The 20,168-nt window shown below is 41.0% G+C and overlaps 1 long non-coding RNA gene across 1 annotated transcript; it reads right to left on the bottom strand.

Annotated features, from left to right (window-relative positions):
- Window positions 1–3,258: 3,258 nt before the first annotated feature.
- On the bottom strand, window positions 3,259–3,655 carry LOC110533015 (uncharacterized). The gene is made up of 2 exons (XR_002474917.3): window positions 3,581–3,655; window positions 3,259–3,347 (listed from the first exon to the last, which is right to left on the bottom strand). It is a non-coding gene; the product is annotated as an uncharacterized LOC110533015 (long non-coding RNA).
- Window positions 3,656–20,168: the final 16,513 nt, after the last annotated feature.

Here is a 20,168-nt window from a genome sequence, read left to right as displayed (position 1 = left end):
TGGGAACAACACTTTACATGTTGCATTTATATTTTTGTTTAGTATAAATAACTTTCGTACCACAGGGCCCTGAACTGGTGTGGTTATGGCTCTACTGAGGCACAGGCTCCAGAGACGACCACCTTAGACCACCCAGGGAAGCCACGACATCTCCACCAAGCCTTGACCCTTGACCCGATTTCCAGCTTACCCTGCGGGAGCTTCTTCTTGATGTAAAATGTGCATTATAAAATACATTTGATTTGAATTTAATTGATTTGATTATTCAACTTATGTCTATCCAAGTAAGTCACTTAACTGGCTTAAGTCTTCCAAGATGGGATGGGATCAGCATTGTGCTGAGAAACAGCCAGGTTGTAGGTTCAATACACGTATGGGGTCATCAAATGTGGGTTTGCTGTCTAGGATACTTTCGATAAGTCTCTGCGAGTTGGACGTCCACATTATTGCAGTTAATGGAAATCTACCATCCCGTGAAAGTGTTCTGTCGTTCGGTCTCTCTGGATCCAACTTGAGGCCTAGAAAGTGAGGAAGCTGCGTCTGCTTGTTAAACGTGTGAAAACAGAGGAGACAGGTGCTTGCCCCGACCTCCTTTTCCTGCAATGGAAAAAAGTTATATACTGAAGGAAGATGGAAAAAACCCAAGTAAAGAATCCATGGAGTGAATGGGGGGTGGGTGGGAGAGAAGGTGGATTGGAGGAGGGGGGACGGACAGAGGAGTCCATTTAAAAAGAATCAGGCAAAAAAAATCCCTATGGCAGCACACAATGCCATAGCCGGGGTTAAGTGCTAGGATTTCAGCCGATGGGATTTGGGGTCCCGCGTTTTAAGCCCTGTCCCCCGAGCTCAGGGGGGTTCCCGAGCCCCCGGCCCCAGTCATCTGCCATAATCAGAACGATGATATACAGGCCCCATTAAAGGAGCGAGCCGCTGACATGCCACACAATAGCCCCTCACAGCGTGGCCAGGAAGCCTGCCCATCCAGGTGCACTCCACTCCCAGCCACTCATAACCATGGCCAGGACTCTCTCCCCCTTCCTCTCCCCCGGGCCGCATTGTTAGACCAGAAGAACCCATTGAGAGGAAAGTTAGGGAGGGGACGAGGAGCAGGAGAGGCTGAGTCTCGGAGGTGGTGGGGGCTGAGGGAGGTGGGGGGGATTTGCTTCGCAAAGATGTAGAGGAGAGAGAGAACTCAGGTATGTTGAAAAGACAGGACATTTGAGCAGGCTCGGGGAATCACTGGGCTTGAGACAATGGTCATAAGTTTCCCCTTTCCCCCCTGTATACCTGACCTACCGCAGTGCATCCCGGGGCACAAAAGATAGAGGGAGAGAAAAGAGCCCCAGATAGGATATGATATGGGTTAGGTCCTGTGGGACGGAGGGAGCGCACCGCTGCGCATCCCCACGGTATCATCGGTGACGGCTCACAGTCTGTCTGTCAGCGGGTGATTTGGCCCTTAGCGGTGGGGGTCCCGCCTCATACACACACATGCATACACATACACTCAGACAGACATAGCCCTGTATCTGTTCACTCAGACGTGTGTCCGGCCTGGGGAGCCTCTGTGAACGGACACGGCCCTATTACCCCGAGGCCCAGCCTCAGACGCACACAGCCACCGCCACCACATCATATACCATACTATACCGTACCTTGTGCCATAAGACTCTGTCTGGGAAGGCTTCACTGCACAAATCCCCCCTTGGTTAATACACATTAAGAGTGAAGTGCCCTCTGCTGCGCACATATCTGCATGTGTGGTCCACTTTACAGCAACACTAAGGAAACTGCAACTCCTTTCTGCTTATTACAGCAGTCACCTCGATGACTCTTTTGGGGGGGTTCCCTGTTGTTGTTTTTATTCATTGTGAAGTTTTGCGGTTTCAGTCACAAAAGATTCACTCTCGGCCCTACCATTTGTTAAACATTTTTATTTCACTATCATTGACAGGTAAGTCAATTAAGAACTGTTTTGTTTCCAAATGACAATCTGTCAAACACATCAATAAAGAAAAGATAAATAATTATTACACTGTACACATCTACACTGGGTGTACAAAACATTAGGCCCTCAAAACAGCCTGAATATGTCAGGGCATGGACTCTACAAGGTGTCAAGTGTACCACAGGGAAGCTGGCTCATGTTGACTCCAATGCTTCCCACAGTTGTCAAGTTGGCTGAATGTCCTTTGGGTGGTGGACCAATTTTGATACACACAGGAAATTGTTGAGCATGCGTGAAGAAAAACCCAGCAGCATTGCAGTTCGACACACTCAAAAAGTTACATATTGCAGCTTTAAATATAAAATACCTATTAATTACAGCCGTCCAGTGTCCAGGCATAAGTGACTAAATAAATGTGCTTATTTGCCAAAAGGTTTATTCTCTTGACTTTATCCTACCTCCCTGTACTGTTCTCTACAAGGACTATTCGCACGCACACAAACACAGTACAGTATAGAGCGAAGGCCGACATCGTGCGGCTGAACATGTCAGATATAAGCGTCCAGCATTTGTCACAGGGAATAATCATAGCAGCCAATAGAGGGTTTGTTATTGGAACGCTGATTTGGACCGGCACGAGCATGGGGGTTCACACACTCAGCAGTGGGTATAACATGACTGTGTGTGTGTGTGAAGACACGGCATGTGAAGCAGAACAGATCTTCTGGATAAGCTCAGCCGGTGGCAGAAGGCGAAACACACACACATTGATTCCTATTTTGCGTGCCTCCCCCTCCTATATTCAGTCTTGATATAGTGACTTAGACTGGCATCTTTGAGAAGCACCCGTTATTGGATGTGAGGAAACATACTTTGGCTGTAGTTTTGACATTTTCCAGTGTGGACAATTGTTTGTGGCATTGGCTTAATAGACAGGACAAAAAAAACTCCTACAGGAATCCTGCAGAATAGATGTCCTGCATAATATCCCACAGAATTTTCTGGGCCATGCAGGTATGAATCATGTAGGTAGTCCTTCAGGAAAACAATCCTGCAGGAATCCTGCAGAGAGTCCTCAAATAAATCATGTAGGCTTGATTCCTGAAGGACTACCTGCAATAGTTGTGCTACACCAAAATTGCCCCATAATCCTGTGGGATATCCTGTACGTAAGAATCCTGCAGGTAATTCCACAAGATGTCCAGGGCCATTTTCCTGTAGGACAACCTACTGGATTTCTTCCTCATCCTTCAGAGAATTTCATGTAGAACGATCCACATTCTTCAAAAGAATGGACAGATTACACAAGATATGATTGCATGGCAATTTTATTATTCAATGAAGCAACAGCTGATGTGTGCGTTTGTCCATTTCACCATCACTGCATAAAAGATGATTCCTAGGAGAAAGAAAATATTTTTGAATAGATATTGTAAGTAAAAGCATATTTTGCAACCAGAGTGAGAGTAATGGTAACATCACATGAACAGTTTGAGTATTGGTGTGAAGGGAAACGGACGTCTGAAATTGTAAACTTGGGGATAGTTGGTTTTAATATGGCTTGTGAGTATGCATGTGTGACTTAGGCTCTGTTTTAAAGGGAGAAATGAGAGGCTGAAACTGTGGCGTTACCTTCGCCTGCATGGCTGTCCAGCGCTGCCTTCTGTGTAAGTCAGTCTCACTGTTGTTTAACAGGTTCTGTCTTAACTGGGAAGGACAGGAGAGAGATGAGGGGCAATGTTCAGAATATAACTACATCTATGTGTTACATGAAAAACAGCAACAAAATAGTGCAAATGATATATTGTAGTAGCAAAAGACAACAGACAACCTCATCGCTACAACTCCCGTACGGGCTCGGGAGAGACGAAGGTTGAAAGCAACACTAAGGAAACTGCAACTCTGATACACAACCAACCAAGCCGCTGCTTCTTTAACACAGCCATCCAACCCGGAAGCCAGCCGCACCAATGCGCCAGAGGAAACACCGTGCACCTGGCCACCTTGGTTAGCGTACACTGCGCCCAGCCCGCCACAGGAGTCGCTGGTGCGCAATGAGACAAGGACACCCCTACCGACCAAGCCCTCCCTAACCCGGGCGACGCTAGGCCAATTGTGCGTCGCCCCACGGACCTCCCGGTCGCGGCCGGTTACGACAGAGCCTGGGCGCGAACCCAAGGACTCTGATGGCACAGCTGACGCTGCAGTACAGCGCCCTTAACCACTGCGCCACCCGGGAGGCATGCCTTTATTTCTCAGAACAAGAATAGACTGATGATTTTCAGAAGAAAGGTCTTTGTTTCTGGCCATTTTGAGCCTGTAATCGAACCCACAAACGCTGATGCTCCAGATACTCAACTAGTCTAAAGAAGGACAGTTTTATTGCTTCTTTAATCAGGACAACCGTTTTCAGCTGTGCTAACATAATTGCTAAAGGGTTTTCTAAGGATCAATTAGCCTTATAAAATTATAAACTTGGATTAGCTAACACAGCAACAGGAGTGATGGTTGCTGATAATGGGCCTTCCGATATTCCGTTTTAAAAAATCAGCCGTTTCCAGCTACAAAAATAAATTACAACATTAACAATGTCTACACTGTTTCTGATCAATTTGATGTTATTTTAATGGCCATTTTTTTTATTTCAAAAACAAGGACATTTCTACGTGACTCAATCTTTGAACAGTAGTGAATAAAAAAAAAATGTTAACGCTGCATTGGCTACAATGTAAACAGAAAAAGCTAGCTAACCTAAAAGCTAGCTTTGTTGACACTGGCTGTGTGAGGATGCAGTTTCCTATTTAGGTTAGAGGGCACGTCGAAGTACGTTTCATATTTTGCAGATTTTAAGCGCTCTGCGTTCTCCTATAATAGAATGTATGCTCTCTCAGGTGTTCTTGGAAGATCACCCTTGAGAGAACGCAAGTATGCAATTTGGAACATAGCCAATGTTTTAAACTCAACTTTATTATTTAAATGAAATCACTTCCTTATTTACATGTCATGTGACTTGATTACTGCCGTCAAATGCTTGCCAAGAAGCCATTAGCCTAGTCATTCAGAACATCAAATCTATTACCATCCGTTTCAAAACATTTAAAAATTATAGCCTAACTTGTGACAACAGTACCAAAGAGACATGGCAGGAGGGATATCATACCTCATTTGTCCCTTTCCATGGAAGCAAGAGTTTTAAACTGTTTCTTTAAAGCTAGTTAGCTAACAGCCAGTGGCAGAGAACATGCTAGCTAACTTAATCATAACCAATATTCTGCAAACACAACACATTAAAGAAATAACTATGCTACCCATAACATGTTCATATAAACATTTGTTGTAATCTTAGTATGTTTCTCTGACTCCTTACCTGTAAAAATAAAAAAGAGTAATATTAGCAGTACTTGAACTAGCTAGCTAAACTGACTGGCAGCCATTTCCTCAACTGCCAGCTGTCAACTGTTGCTATTGTGACCAAGATGTCACATGACCATTCATCTTGTTGTAAATTGTAACGTTTTTTAAAATAAAAAACTAGCTAGCTATATACAAAATTATGTGCACTCACCTCCACACCCACTTTATCTCCTCCGGCAGTTTGACTAGCTGATATGGCCCTAGTAATATCAAAATCTTGCAGGATTCGTGCTGGAATTGGTCCTTCTGGAATTGCCATATCCTGCAGGATTGCTGCAGGAATTGTCATGGTTCTACAGGACTTACCATGTCCTGCAGGTTTCGGTCATGTTTGTGCAGGATTTTATACATTTCTGCAGGACAAGTCATACTTCTGCAGGAGCATCAGGGACGTTTCCTTCAGGATTGTGTCAATCCTACAGGATTCCTTCAGGACACCTGCACATTTCCTTCACAAACGTTTGAATTCCTGCAGGAATCCTGTAGGACATTTTCGAGAAATAAGCTTTTTGTTGTGTGCATGGAACATTTCTGGGATCTTTTATTTCAGCTCATGAAACCAACACTTTACATGTTGCGTTTATATTTTTGTTCAGTGTAGTTTCAACGCATGGTGAATGTCAGTGTGTTGACATATATTGGCCTCATAAAAAAAAGCAAGAAAGGACAGCCGGATTTAATTTTAGTCGGGAGTCACAATTTTATTAGCATACCACCAATATGCACACATTCTCTCTCTCAATTACTTTACATTCATAAATGATTAATTTGGGGCACAGATGAGCTCATTTCCATAATAACACAAACAAGAGAAGAAGCCACGGGCCAATAAAACTCGGTGATGAGGCATTAGCAATACCACATGCTAGTATACCGTTCAGCCCAACTACGGGCTGATCAGTTTAGCAGACACTCACCAAACCTCCATGTCTCAACAAAAAGCTGCAAGACGCCCGCCCTCGGTTAACAGCGCCAGTGTCTGTTCCAAAGGCTGTTTATTATTATCCCCTGTGTTTGCGTGCGCGTTGCTGCAGAGTGAAGAAGAGAAAAGGAGAGGGCCAAGTGGTAACAATTTGTTCACGCACGTTAATAAACCCTGCTAATACAATTAACCGCTTCAAAAGGATACCTTGGGTGTTCCGAGCGGTAATGGAAATGTTAAGCATGCTCCGGGATTAAGTGTGCACCTCTCCCATCTCGAAAAAGCAAGAGGATGACAATATGGTTCATTTCCAGAGACCTGCATGCTTGGTGTTTTATTAAAGCAGCTCTCCGTCAGTGAGACACACACGGATATGTGTGTGCTTAAACAGGGTGGCTGTCTTTGTTCAACACTCACAAACCAACACATTGCTTTAACTCTGAGGTGGTAAAGTTAATACAGGGGTGGTTTGATTTGACATGTTTTCCTTTCCCGTGGCACCATAGACACCACACTTTACCTAAACAGCAGTTTACTTCCTCAGAGAATTTGTCAGCGAAGCCTTCTAGGTTATTTTGCTGTCTTGGTTTGGACGTTTCCTAGTCCTAGTGTGTTGTTGATTTTCGTTGTTGGTCTTCTCCTCTCAGCGACACCTATCCCATCATCGTCACCACCGTTTAGTCCTGCTAATGACTGTGTCACGACTCAAACTGGTCCAAAAACAATATTTGTCTGATGTGTGCAGGTATCCAACGTTTCTGTAATTGCCTGATGCTCATTCTACAAACAGTTTCAGCCCTTTTAAGTGCATTTAAATCCTCTCCGGAACTTTTTTTTTTTTAAACGTATTTTCTCCCTTCCGCATCCACCCCTCCTCCCCCCGGGTGGCAACGAACAAGCCCTAATTAAAGATGACTCCTGGGCTGTCTCAAGGAGATGGAGAGGGAGATTGGTGGAACTTCATTAACGTCGGTTTGTTCACCCACCACCAATACTACCTCCACCCCCCTCCTCTCACTTCATTTGCGGCGGGGGCCCTCCACAGGAAGTGGCGGTGAGGCCTGTGGAAGCGGTGTTGTTTTTGATGTGTCGCCTGAGCCCGGCCCCAGAACCCCTATTAATCATTCTGTCAGGCGGCTAGTAGCACACCACCTCTCTCCTCTCCTCCGCAGATGGACCGGCCTCTAATGAAACCCTAGTGCAAAAATAAACTGCTAAATAAGGCCGAGCCGTGTGGAAGTGTCATTTTTTTTTCTTTTACAACTGCGGAGAGCGAATAAGAAAATAACAGGAGCAAATTGAAACAGTTTCCCGCTTTTGTTAGCCACATGCGGACGCATTTGTGTGTCAAAGACTATTTTTGGTTTTGTTTTGAGGGATGAAGTTTTTGTGTTTCTTGGTTGTGTTTTTTTTTGTAAGTGTGAAATGTGAAGCGAACACTGTAGCCTAAGTGTAGTGGTTTAAAGTTTGTTTCATTGCTGAAGATTTGAGTCTCTGGAGCTAAAGTTTGAATTCTGGCTTGTTTGGCTGGGTGTACGCCCCATTATCCTGTGTGATTTTTTAAAATCTGTTTCTTGAATCCTTTGCGGTTGCCGTTTTGGACTGGCATTGAGAGCATATTACTAAAATGCAAAAGCATTTACAGTGTATCTCAACAAGAGCTTGGGATCTATATAGTCATTACTAGATACCACCATGCACCACCTCTGGGAATGGGATCCAGGGTGGTATTTATTAGGCACCAAATTGAACAAAAAGGGACTGTAAACTGGCAGGGACTCCCTTGTCCAATATGAAATGCTAGCTCAGAAGTGTGTTTGATTTGCATCTCTGTCCTAGAATCTTGATTTGGGAATATGCAGTCCTGTTGCATGTCTTCTCAGCTTCTCAGTTCTGTATGTCTTCTCAGCTAGAGTCGTTGCTATACTGAACAGATCACGCCACGGGACTGCTGGTTTCTAAATCAAATGTCCGCTCCCTCCATCCGGGACATGCTGCTGTGCAAATCAAACGCACCTCTGAAACTTGAGTTTAGAAAAGCTGTATCTGCAATGATTGAATTCCAGCCACAGTACAGTAAAGATGGGAGCGATGCCCTTTTCTGTTGATTCAATCATGTCTGTGCTGAAATACTAAAACACCCTTTCCACCACTAATGCTATTTTTCCACTAGAAACTCGGTCCGGTTAGAGTAGTAAGTCAGCCCGGCCTTCAGCTTGTTTTTGTTGGTCTCAGCCATTGAAGCACTAAAGTCTGAGGCTTTGAGCCAAGCACCAGGCCAAGCACCTCCCAGTGGAAAAGGCCTGTAAGATGTTAAACCATTAGATATAATGTGGGGGGATATTAATATCAAAATCGATAATGTGGCCCATTTTGGATAAGGAGGTGAAAATCTACAAATATTTGGATATTTTCTGACGTTCAGATGGCTATGGTGATTTATTTATATGATAGTAACAGGTTGAAATGTGTGTATCAACATCTGGAGGTGTGCATCAATATTTTGATTTTAGTAAATGCAGGAACATTATTTAAAATCACTGAATTGTAATGATTAAAAAAAAACATTCAAAAAAAAATCAGCATTTCATTGTTAAAATTGAAGTTTTAAAGGAATTAGACCACAGACTTCTGCTTTTTTTAAAGAAAGAAATGTAATATGCTTTGTTTCAGATATATATATGGGCTAAACGGAATCATGTGTCTGGTTGACTTCTCTCTGAAGCCAGTTACCGCTGTGACATGACAGTGAACACATACAGTGTGAGCTACTGTATATATATGCCTGTCTAGTCATAAACCGGTCAGTTGTCCTCTGCTCTGGTCACGTGTCATGAACATGATCTTAGACCCTCTATAGCAGGGGTGTCAAACTCATTCCATGGAGGGCCTAGTCTCTGCGAATTTTTCTTTTTTTCTTTCAATTAAGACCTGGACTACAAGGTGAGCGGAGTTCTTGACTAATTGGTGACCTTAATTCATCAATCAAGTACAAGGGAGGAGTAAAAACCCGCAGACACTCAGCCCTCGGTGGAATGAGCTTGACACGTGCTCTATAGCCATGAACTTGTCTTGTCAACACATCAGCACTCTTGTTCAATTGCAGAACCTTTGTTCCACAATTTTAATGTGGGAGTTCTCGTAATGGATTGATATAGGCTATGAGGACTATACTGTAGGCTATATCCAAAAGTGATCTGTGTATAACTTGTAATAATGTTGTCATTGCCATTGGTTTAAAGTACTTATGTAAAAATACTTTAAAGTACGACTAAAGTAAAAAAAAAAAATGGGGGGGTATCTGCACTTTACTATTTATATTTTTGACTACTTTTACTTTTACTTCACTACATTTCTTAAAATATTGTACTTTTTACTCCATACAAATCTCCTTGAGCCCAAAAGTACTGGTTACATTTTGAATGTTTAGCAGGACAGGAAAATTGTCAATTTCACGCACTTATCAACAGAACACCCCTGGTCATCTCTACTGTCTCTGATCTGGTGGACTCACTAAACACACATGCTTCGTTTGTAAATGATGTCTGAATGTTGGACTGTGCCCCTGGCTATCCTTAAATAAATAAAAACAAGAAAATGGTGCCGTCTGGTCTGCTTAATATAAGGACTTTGACTTATAATTTAGCTTTTACTTTTGATACTTAAGTATATTTGAGCAATTACATGTACTTTTGATACTTATGTATATTTTAAACCAAATACTTTTAGACTTTTACTTAAGTTGAATTTTACTGGGGGACCTTTACTTGAGTCGTTTTCTATTATTTAAAAAATATATATTTCACCTTTATTTAACCAGGTAGGCTAGTTGAGAACAAGTTCTCATTTACAACTGCGACCTGGCCAGTAAGGTATCTTAAGGTATTTGTACTTTTACTCAAGTATGATAATTGGGTAATTTTTCCACCACTGGTCTTTGCATATTTTTGCAAACCCAAAGCTGGCATTGCCTTTCAATAAAAAAATGCGCGAAAGGAATTGATCCAAGCAATTAGGTGTATCTTCTCACAAGGTCGTTAAGGTATAGGCTACCTTCATAGTAGACTACAGTAGACCTACACGAAATTAATCACAGATTCTTGTCCACCTGTGACCAGGTCACAAACTTGTAAGTAGCCTATACTTTAGCCTATTATTGTATTTATTGTAACGTTTTCAAAGCACACCAACGGTTTGTAGGATATCCGTGACTTATTCGAACGAATTTGCGTAGATCTACATCTAATTTCATACATGGATGGATAGAGCGATCGAGAGCGAAATTTCAATGTTGACAACAATATTTTGTTGGGACAGGAGTCGGACACAGCTTGATGGATCGCTGTAACAAAGCATGTCGCTGGTCTAGTTTGCCATTTGTAAGGACGAAATAGGTACTTATTTGAGATCCGTGAGCAGCTTGTTCGGTTCCGTGATATTTAAATGATTTGATTGACAATTGATCACATAATTATATGGTTTCTATAGCATCATCAAAAATGACAATATCGCCATTATAATATTTCGTTTCACAGTAGCCTTGTTCAGCAGGAGGCCTAGCTATAGGCTAGTAATAATATTAATATTAAGTTGTATATTTTTTAATTTAGGCTATATTAATAATTCCATGATGAAGAAATAAGCCAACATATTTGTGTTAGTCTATGTCTTACTGTAGGCATATCGATAATGACATTGTTTTGAAATAGGCCTACAATATGACAGCGTATTTCCCCCAAACCCTAGTGTGCAAGATTAAGACTGTGATTCCAGTGTCCCTGTAGACACGTTTGATTGATTACATCATAAGGGGTCATTTCTACACCGGGGTAATTTTCTCTCTAGCCCCGGGCTAGACTCCACGCTCCTTTGATCTTCAGGGATATGGACGGCAATTTAACAACCGATTAATTAATACAATAATGATAGTGTAGGCCTAACACGATGCAGTTGTCGTGCTGTTTTATGTGTAGGTGGCATTGGTGCAAGCATATATTTATAAATTATTTTATAAAGCTTTTAATTTAATTTATTTCAATTTTATGTGTAATATATATATATATATATATATATATATATATATATATATATATATATATATATATATATATATAATAAATTGAGGATGGTCAAAACTCTCCATTAATAGACTTAGAAAAAGTCGGATTTCACCTTGTTTTGATAATTGGGCCAGCAGTCAGCTTTGCTTTTCTTTTACTCACTAATAGCTAAGTAGGCTATTCATTTTGTAAATAGTCGCTACATGATATGGCTACAAAGGCAATGGAAAATATAGGCCTATTATAATTGACATAATTTATGAGACATTTTACAAAGCATGTTTCTCATTTGACTGACACCTGCCTTTGGACAGAGATGCCAATAGAAAAGCAAGCTTCATAAAGAACACGCGCGCGATGTTCAACCTGCCATTTTTTGGTATAGGCCTATGAATTTTGAAAAGGGCGGATTAATGAACCGAGACCTGAGAGAGATAATCAAAACATATTACACGTATCATTGACTGTCGAATGACTTAATCCACGTCTCAAAGTCGTATTTATTTCTTTATTCCACATGATCTGGCATACACGTCAATTATGCTCCTAAATGCGATTTATCATAAAGAGTTTGCCCTAAACAAATCACTACTCATGCATGCAGTTAGTATACAAATAGTTAGGTTAAGCAATGTTCTTAACTAAATGGAATTAATATTTCCAGGTGGAATATTATTTCGCTGAATAGGTTGTAAGCCTACTTATTGACACCGGTAGTTTGCTTTCAATTGGGCCTAATAGGGCTAATCAAGAAATGTCGATATACCGATTAAATAGGCCTATGTAGGGTAATTCTATAGGCTAATATTTTACTAACCATATTATGATATTGCTCCCTCCTAACCATTTTGTATCTTCCATATTTTAAAAAATATCTTATGTGGTCAGAAATTCGCTGACTGCGCCTTAACACAGGAAAAATACTGAAAGAATTGTTTAGGATTTAGCGGTCAGATTTCCCATTTCCCATAGACGCTCAAGGTCTTGAACCCAATTAATGGATAATATTTACCAAGGCAACTTGACTGACCGATTTAGGGACTTCATTAGCCCATGTACAAACAGGGACAAGTCTGAGCAGCGCCAGGGGAAGGCCCACTCCAGTGCGTCAACCTAAAACCTTGGCTTGGAGTGGTCTGTCTGTGGACCCCACTTACCCAACTGTAAGGGACATATTCTAATTATAGATTGTGTCGGAGGACATTGGTAAATCTTGACATGTAGGTTAAATATTGGTGAGTGATGGTCAAACTTTGAGCCTCACATATGTTGTTTAATTTAATTTTTGCCACTGAGGTCGTCCCTTTATAAATTGTTACTGTATCGCCAGAGTCGACACATTGTTCACACTCGACAGTCACTGGTAGGTAGTTCCTTGTTGCGCAGACCACTGAGTCACAATAGCGCCGTCTAGGAGTAAAACGTGTAGGCGCGTGCGAGAGAAAGAAGGGACACGCACACATGAGATCGAGAGAGAAGGGAGCAGAGCAGAAGGCAGGCTGCTCTGTGTGTGTGGGTAGTCAACCTGGATTTTCCACCACCCTTCAGTTGCCATGTTTACTCTCCCATTACATTGGCAGAATTGCAGTTCACAAATGTACAATAAGCTACTCCCATAATAGCCTACAAATATGCCCCACCTTCTGATGTCGTTTGACCGCTCTGTCCCACATCCCAACCGCAAGGTGTTTTATTTCACATATCTATAATGTAGCCTACAGTTCGGTTATCTCTGCGTTACGCATAATCCCGATGCTTTTTCCACCGTGGATAAAGCTTGGGTTTCAACCTGTGTCGGGGAATATTTCACCCGTACCACAGACCACACCAATTAATGTATTGTTGGTTCTGGGCCTGCTGCGTCACGCCTGATCCCGTTCTAGCTCTAATTTCTTCAAAGCTTTCAACTAACCGATGATGGGTTGAAACTAAAACTGTAGCCTCCGAGTTAAGCCTTACTGATGATGGTGGTGGTGAAGATGAAGATTATGGTGGTTAATATTACCAACACCAAGTCATCGTTAGATTAACCTAAATTACTTAATGTATAAATAGATAGGCCCATTATTAATAATAAATAGTTAGTAGCCTAATTATTCATTATGAAATCTATAATATTTTAATATTTGTATTTTTAATACTTACATATAGCATATTGCCTACCACTAGGTTAGGTTACTTGAACGATAGGCCTACATTAGGCTACTACTCCTAGATAAAGATGGTTATTGGGGATTGTGCCTCCGGTTCGGAGGTGTGGCTCCTTTTTCTCACCCGAATGTCTGTCCACTCTAGAAGGCAGAAGGCAACCAGTTATTTCACGTCACTGATCAAAAGGCCTAAACTTTAATTGATGAATACATGCTCCAAAGAACGTAGGCTATACAAAATTGTTGTAATAAGACTCAAATTCAGAAATGCGAACTTTACTGTCCCTATAGGATAGAACCTTCACACTCGTAGAAAAAACGGTTCTTTGGGTTCAACCGTATATACCATTTTGGTTATTTGGACGAGACCAAAGAACCCTTTATTAAAAAATGTGTGTGTGTGTATATATGTATGTGTATATACACATACATATATACACACATATACACTACAGATCAAACGTTTTAGAAAACCTACTCATTCAAGGGCTTTTCTTTATTTTTTACATTGTAGAATAATAGTAATAGTGAAGACATCAAACTATGAAATAACACATATGGAAACAAGTAGTAACGAAAAAAGTGTTAAACAAATCAAAATATATTTTATATTTGAGATTCTTCAAATTGCCACCTTTTGCCTTGATGACAGCGTTGCACACGCTTGGCATTCTCTCAACCAGCTTCATGATATAGCCACCTGGAATGTATTTCAATTAACAGGTGTGCCTTCTTAAAAGTACATTTGTGGAATGTCTTTCCTTCTTAATGCGTTTCAGCCAATCAGTTGTGTTGTGACAAGATAGGGGTGGTATACAGAAAATTGCCCTATTTGGTAAAAGACCAAGTCCATATTATGGCAAGAACAGCTCAAATAAGCAAAGAGAAACGACAGTCCATCATACTTTAAGACACGAAGGTCAGTCAATACAGAACATTTCAAGAACTTTGAAAGTTTCTTCAAGTGTAGTCGCAAAAACCATCAAGCGCTATGATGGAACTGGCTCTCATGAGGGCCGTCACAGGAAAGGAAAACCCAGAGTTACCTCTGCTGCAGAGGATACGTTCATTAGAGTTACCAGCCTCAGAAATTGCAGCCCAAATGCTTCACAGAGTTCAAGTAACAGACACATCTCAACATCAACTGTTCAGAGGAGACAGCGTGAATCAGGCCTTCATGGTTGAATTGCTGCAAAGAAACCACTACTAAAGGACACCAATAATAAGAAGAGACTTGCTTTGGCCAAGAGACACAAGCAATGGACATTAGAATGGTGGAAATGTGTCCTTTGGTCAAATTAGTCAAAATGTGAGATTTTTGGTTCCAACCGCCATGTCTTTGTGAGACGCAGAGTAAGTGAACGGATGATCTCTGCATGTGTAGTTCCCACCGTGAAGCATGGAGGAGGAGGTGTGATGGTGTGCTTTTCTGGTGACACTGTCTGTGATTTATTTAGAATTCAAGGCACACTTAACCAGCATGGCTACCACAGCATTCTGCAGTGATATGCCACCCCATCTGGTTTGCGATTAGTGGGACTATCATTTGTTTTTTAACAGGACAATGTTCCAACACACCTCCAGGCTGTGTAAGGGCTATTTGACCAAGAAAAAGAGTGATGATGGAGTGCTGCATCAGATTATCTGGCCTACACAATCACCCAACCTCAACCCAATTGAAATGGTTTGGGATGAGTTGGACCGCAGAGTGAAGGAAAAGCAGCCAACAAGTGCTCAGCATATATGGAAAATCCTTCAAGACTGTTGGAAAAGCATTCCAGGTGAAGCTAGTTGAGAGTGTGCAAAGCTGCCATCAGTTTTGACAGTACCTTTCAAAAGTTTGGGCACACCTACTCATTGAAGGGTTATTTGGGGTTCTACAGTATATAGAACATTTTAGTTCTTTGGACGAGATTAAAGAACCCTTTACTAAAATATATATATATATATGTATATATATATATATGTATGTATATGTATGTATGTGTGTATACATACATGTACACATACACACACACATTTTTTAGTAAAGGGTTCTTTAATCTCATTCAAAGAACCAAAATGTTCTATATACCGTAGAACCCTGAATAAGAATTTTTGTCTACAAGTGTGGTTCTATCCTATAGGGACAATAAAGTTTGCATTTCCGACTTCGTCTTACTACAACATTTTTTGTATAGCCTACGTTCTTTGAAGCATTTCTTCATAAATTCCTTGACGTGAAATAAACTGGTTGCCTACTGGAGTGAATAAAAATATTTAGACATTCGAGAAAGAAAAGGGCCACGGTTCGGAGGCACTATCCCCTACTACTTCTTATCATAACCATCTTTATCTAGGAGTAGTAGCCTAATGTAGGCCTATCATTCAAGTAACCTAACCTATATAAATGTTGGTCCTATGTTTCAAAAGCTTATTTCTCTCAAATGTTATGTACAAATTTGTTTACATCCCTGTTAGTGAGCATTTCTTCTTTGCCAAGATAATCCATCCACCTGACAGGTGTGGCATATCAAGAAGCTGATTAAACAGCATGATCATTACACAGATGCACCTTGTGCTGGGGACAATTAAAGGCCACTCAAATGTGCAATTTTTGTCAAACAACACAATGCCACAGATGTCTCAAGTTTTGAAGGAGTGTGCAATTAGCATGCTGACTGCAGGAATGTCCACCAGAGCTGTTGCCAGAGAATATAATATTAATTTCTCTACCATAAGCCTCCTCCAACATTGTGAACAGAGTGCCCAATGGTGGCGGTGAGGTTATGGTATGGGCAGGCATAAGCTACGGACAATGAACACAATTGCATTTCCATGATGAGATACTGAGGCCCATTGTCGTGCCATTCATCCGCCGTCATCACCTCATGTTACAGCATGATAATGCTCAGCTCCATATAGCAAGGATATGTGCACAATTCCTGAAAACTGAAAATGTCCCAGTTCTTCCATGGCCTGCATACTCACCAGACATGTCACCCATTGAGCCTGTTTGGGATTCTCTGGGTTTATGTGTATGACAGCATGTTCCAGTTCCCACCAGTATCCAGCAACTTTGCACAGCCATTGAAGAGGAGTGGGACAACATTCCACAGGCCACAATCAACAGCCTGATCTACTCTATGCGAAGGAGATGTCGTGCTGCATGAGGCAAATGGTGGTCACACCAGATACTGACTGGTTTTCTGATCCAAGCCAAGTTTTTCAAGGTATCTGTAACCAACAGATGCATATCTGTATTCCCTGTCATGTGAAATCCATAGATTAGGGCCTAAGGAATTCATTTCAATTGACTGATTTCCTTATATTAACTGTAACTCAGTAAAATCTTTGAAATTGTTGCATGCTGCATTTATATTTTTGTTCAGTGTATATGCTATATATACACTATGTACAAAACAATAAGGACACCTTCCTAATATTGAGTTGCTTCCCCCTGTTTTTTTGCCCTCAGACCATCCTCAGTTCATTGGGGCATTGACGCTACAAGGTGTCAAAAGCATTCCACAGGGATGCTGGCCCATGTTGACTTCAATGCTTCCCACAGTTGTGTCAAGTTGGCTGGATGTCCTTTGGGTGGTGAACCATTCTTGATACACTTGGGAAACTGTTGGGTGTGAAAAACCCAGCAGCGTTGCAGTTCTTGACACACACCGGTGTGCCTGGCACCTACTACCATACCCCGTTCAAAGGCACTTACATATTTTGTCTTGTCCATTGACCCTCTGAATGGCACACATACACTATCCGTCTCATGGCTTAAAAATATTTAGCATTAATCTACACTGATTGAAGTGGATATAACAAGTGACATCCATAAGGGATCAAATCTTTCACCTGGTCAGTCTCATGGAAAGAGCAGATGTCCCTAATGTTTTGTATATTCAGTGTATATGTAAAGGACGCCACGCTGTTGCTTAGCGAGTACCACTTCCATACCAGGCTCGAACTCGGGATCTCTGCCTCACAAACACATGTGGCCGCTCTCCTCAAGCATCTTAGCCGATCCCTCAAAAAGCTTTCCAATGAGGTGAGACACTTCAGGCTGTGGAGTAAGTTTCACACATCCCCATGTGCTACATTCACCCCTCAAACTTCCTCAACAGCAACCCCAGCGTTGAGCTGAGCACCAATGTAGATCCGGGTCATGGCACCACTGTAAAGGATGTCTCGCTGCTTGCTTAGTGAGTGCCACTTCCTCCATTCCACACTTCCTTCCTCCTGGCAGTAGGTAACCCAGCGGCTAAGGTGTTTGATCCTGTGGCAGGAGTTGGAGCTGGGTTGGTTCGAATCCCGGATGGGGTGCTGGGAAAAAAGGGTGGAATTGATCTTACAACTGGAGGGCTGTGTTCACATCCTTAAAATATTCCCCTACTGTTGGGCCCTTAATCCCACAACATGCTCTACATCCAGGGGCACTGCAGCTTGAACCTGTGCTCATCTCAACTGTATGTGTGAGGTCTGCTGTTTGGGGGAGTTGAAAATGGAGCAGAAGACACGTTTTTGTCGTTCACTGTAACTAATGGACAAAGTTGCATCGCGAAGAAGTCAGCCAGAGTTGACGTGGGCCTTCATTCAAACAAAGAGATGCCTCCCTGGCAATTTTGCATGTCATGACAAATTCTGAAAACTATGCTGGTATTCTTTTGTTCATTATGTAATTGTTTATTAAATTATATTCTGAGCAACAACAAAAAATACTATTTAATAGTAGTAGTCATAATTCACAAATGGCACCATGCAGGGTTCTATATGGAACCATTTTAGTTCAGTGAAGAACCTCTAGGGTTCTGATCAAAAACCCTAGAGAAAGGGTTCTAAATTTAACTTTTAGCGGTTTCATATATGAAGCAAGCGATATAACCCTTTTTGGTTCTATAAGAAACCTTTTTTTCTAAGAGTGCAGGAACCTTTTCCTTTTAGTGTATACTCAGTGCAAGCTTAGGCCTACTATGTTGTCTCTGTGGTCTTGCCGAAAGATGAGCATAAATAGAATGGGTTGCCTAATAGATAAAAAAATATAGAAATGCACAAAATAATAGTGTTTGAAAGAATACTTTTTTATTTAGGCCCTCGTTTAAGATCAATAAATTCGAAGAGTGGTGTTTGCTGCTCTGAATAGCCATAGGCTACTTTTTGTTTTTGACTAATTAGCATATTGGATTGATGCCCTGTAAATGACCAAAATACGGATATTGCTACTGCGGCCTGGATTGAAGCAGCACACCTCTCCTCCGGGGTCTGCGCCAGCCTCTCTCCGTCCCCGTGTTAAAACCGCAGGAAAATCGCAACAATCTGGAAAGAAAATACTCAAAAATGCGGGGTTACACAGCCGCCACGTAGAGCTCGTAAAAGGCAGACGTTTAAATGACGCAGAAAACTATTCCCCAAATGAACGGGTACCGAAGAGCAACACTTTTCTTTACAAGCGTAATCACAGTTAGGCTTAATTGCTCTTAAAAAAAGGTGTTGCACCATATTAAATAATTTGTCCAGCCCAATGTGAGAGATTCGACCCACGTTTAAATTGTTCTGGAGAGCTGGTGAAAACATTTTTGGTGAAAACATTTGGGGGAAAATAAGAAACAAATGCTGTTGAATGGACCTTTTTTTTCACACTTAAACAGGAAATGTTATCGATACAATAAATCGATTGAGACAAGACTTGATGTTCCCAGTCGTCATTCTATCGCACTCACAACCAGGATTTGGCTCAATAAAGTAGCATTGGTAAATTAAATGAATACTCACCTGAGGATTGTTGGCTCAATGTCAGTCCGTTAGGCTATATAGTAAGATTTTTACTTAACCCCACTTTGTAAGAATTCTGTTTTGCAACATATGATTCGATTCCACAAACAACAATGTTAGATCAATAGTTGAAATTACTAAATGTTTTGCTATTGGGATATGAAATGTAGACGCCTAGTCAACCACATGACATTTCATTTGAACTTGTATTGCACATTGAAACAAATGGTTGATTATTTAATATTTGCTTAAGTTATCAATTATGGTTGAAGTAATTGTAGTCCTGCGCTGATGTATGTTTTTAAAAAATGTAATTATAGTATCACGCAACGGATTTAATATGCAATTGCAGTAGGCCTTTTTAGTGAATATTCAACAGTCTGCACGTTTCTTATTCCATCTTATGCCCAATTACTACCGTAATAGTCCATTAATAAAAAACAAAAGTAATAATACACTTGTAATAAGTAATAATACATGAATAATAAATGAATAATAATCATTTTCTTGATGTTCAATCAAGGCTGTGATCACATGCACGCGTTGTCCCACGGGAGATTGGTTAAAGGTCTTAACCCGTCTATCTTCCCGAAGAGGCACTCTATTTTCCCATTTACAAATCACAAAATGGAACTCGCTCCGAGATCAAAATGCCTGGTAAAACAACTGATTATGATCATGCAACTCCTTTCTTTTCTAGGTCAATGTTCTCAAAAAGGTTTCAAAACGATCTATTTCGACATGCTTTTTTTATGAACAACATTTGGTTTTACATGCAGTAGGCCTGTGCATAAAAATGTGGCGTCTGTTGTTGCTAATAATAATATTAATAATAATAACAATAGTTCTTACAATATAGCACAATAGTCATATTATTATTATAATAACAACGATACAGTAATATGGTTTAATAATTGTCA

This window comes from Oncorhynchus mykiss, chromosome 9, assembly GCF_057628025.1.
Source record: "Oncorhynchus mykiss isolate SJ-2025 chromosome 9, ASM5762802v1, whole genome shotgun sequence".
NCBI classification, from domain to species: Eukaryota; Metazoa; Chordata; class Actinopteri; order Salmoniformes; family Salmonidae; genus Oncorhynchus; species Oncorhynchus mykiss.
The sequence above is the reverse complement of the archived record's forward strand: the minus strand, read 5'-3'. Positions and strand labels throughout refer to the sequence as shown.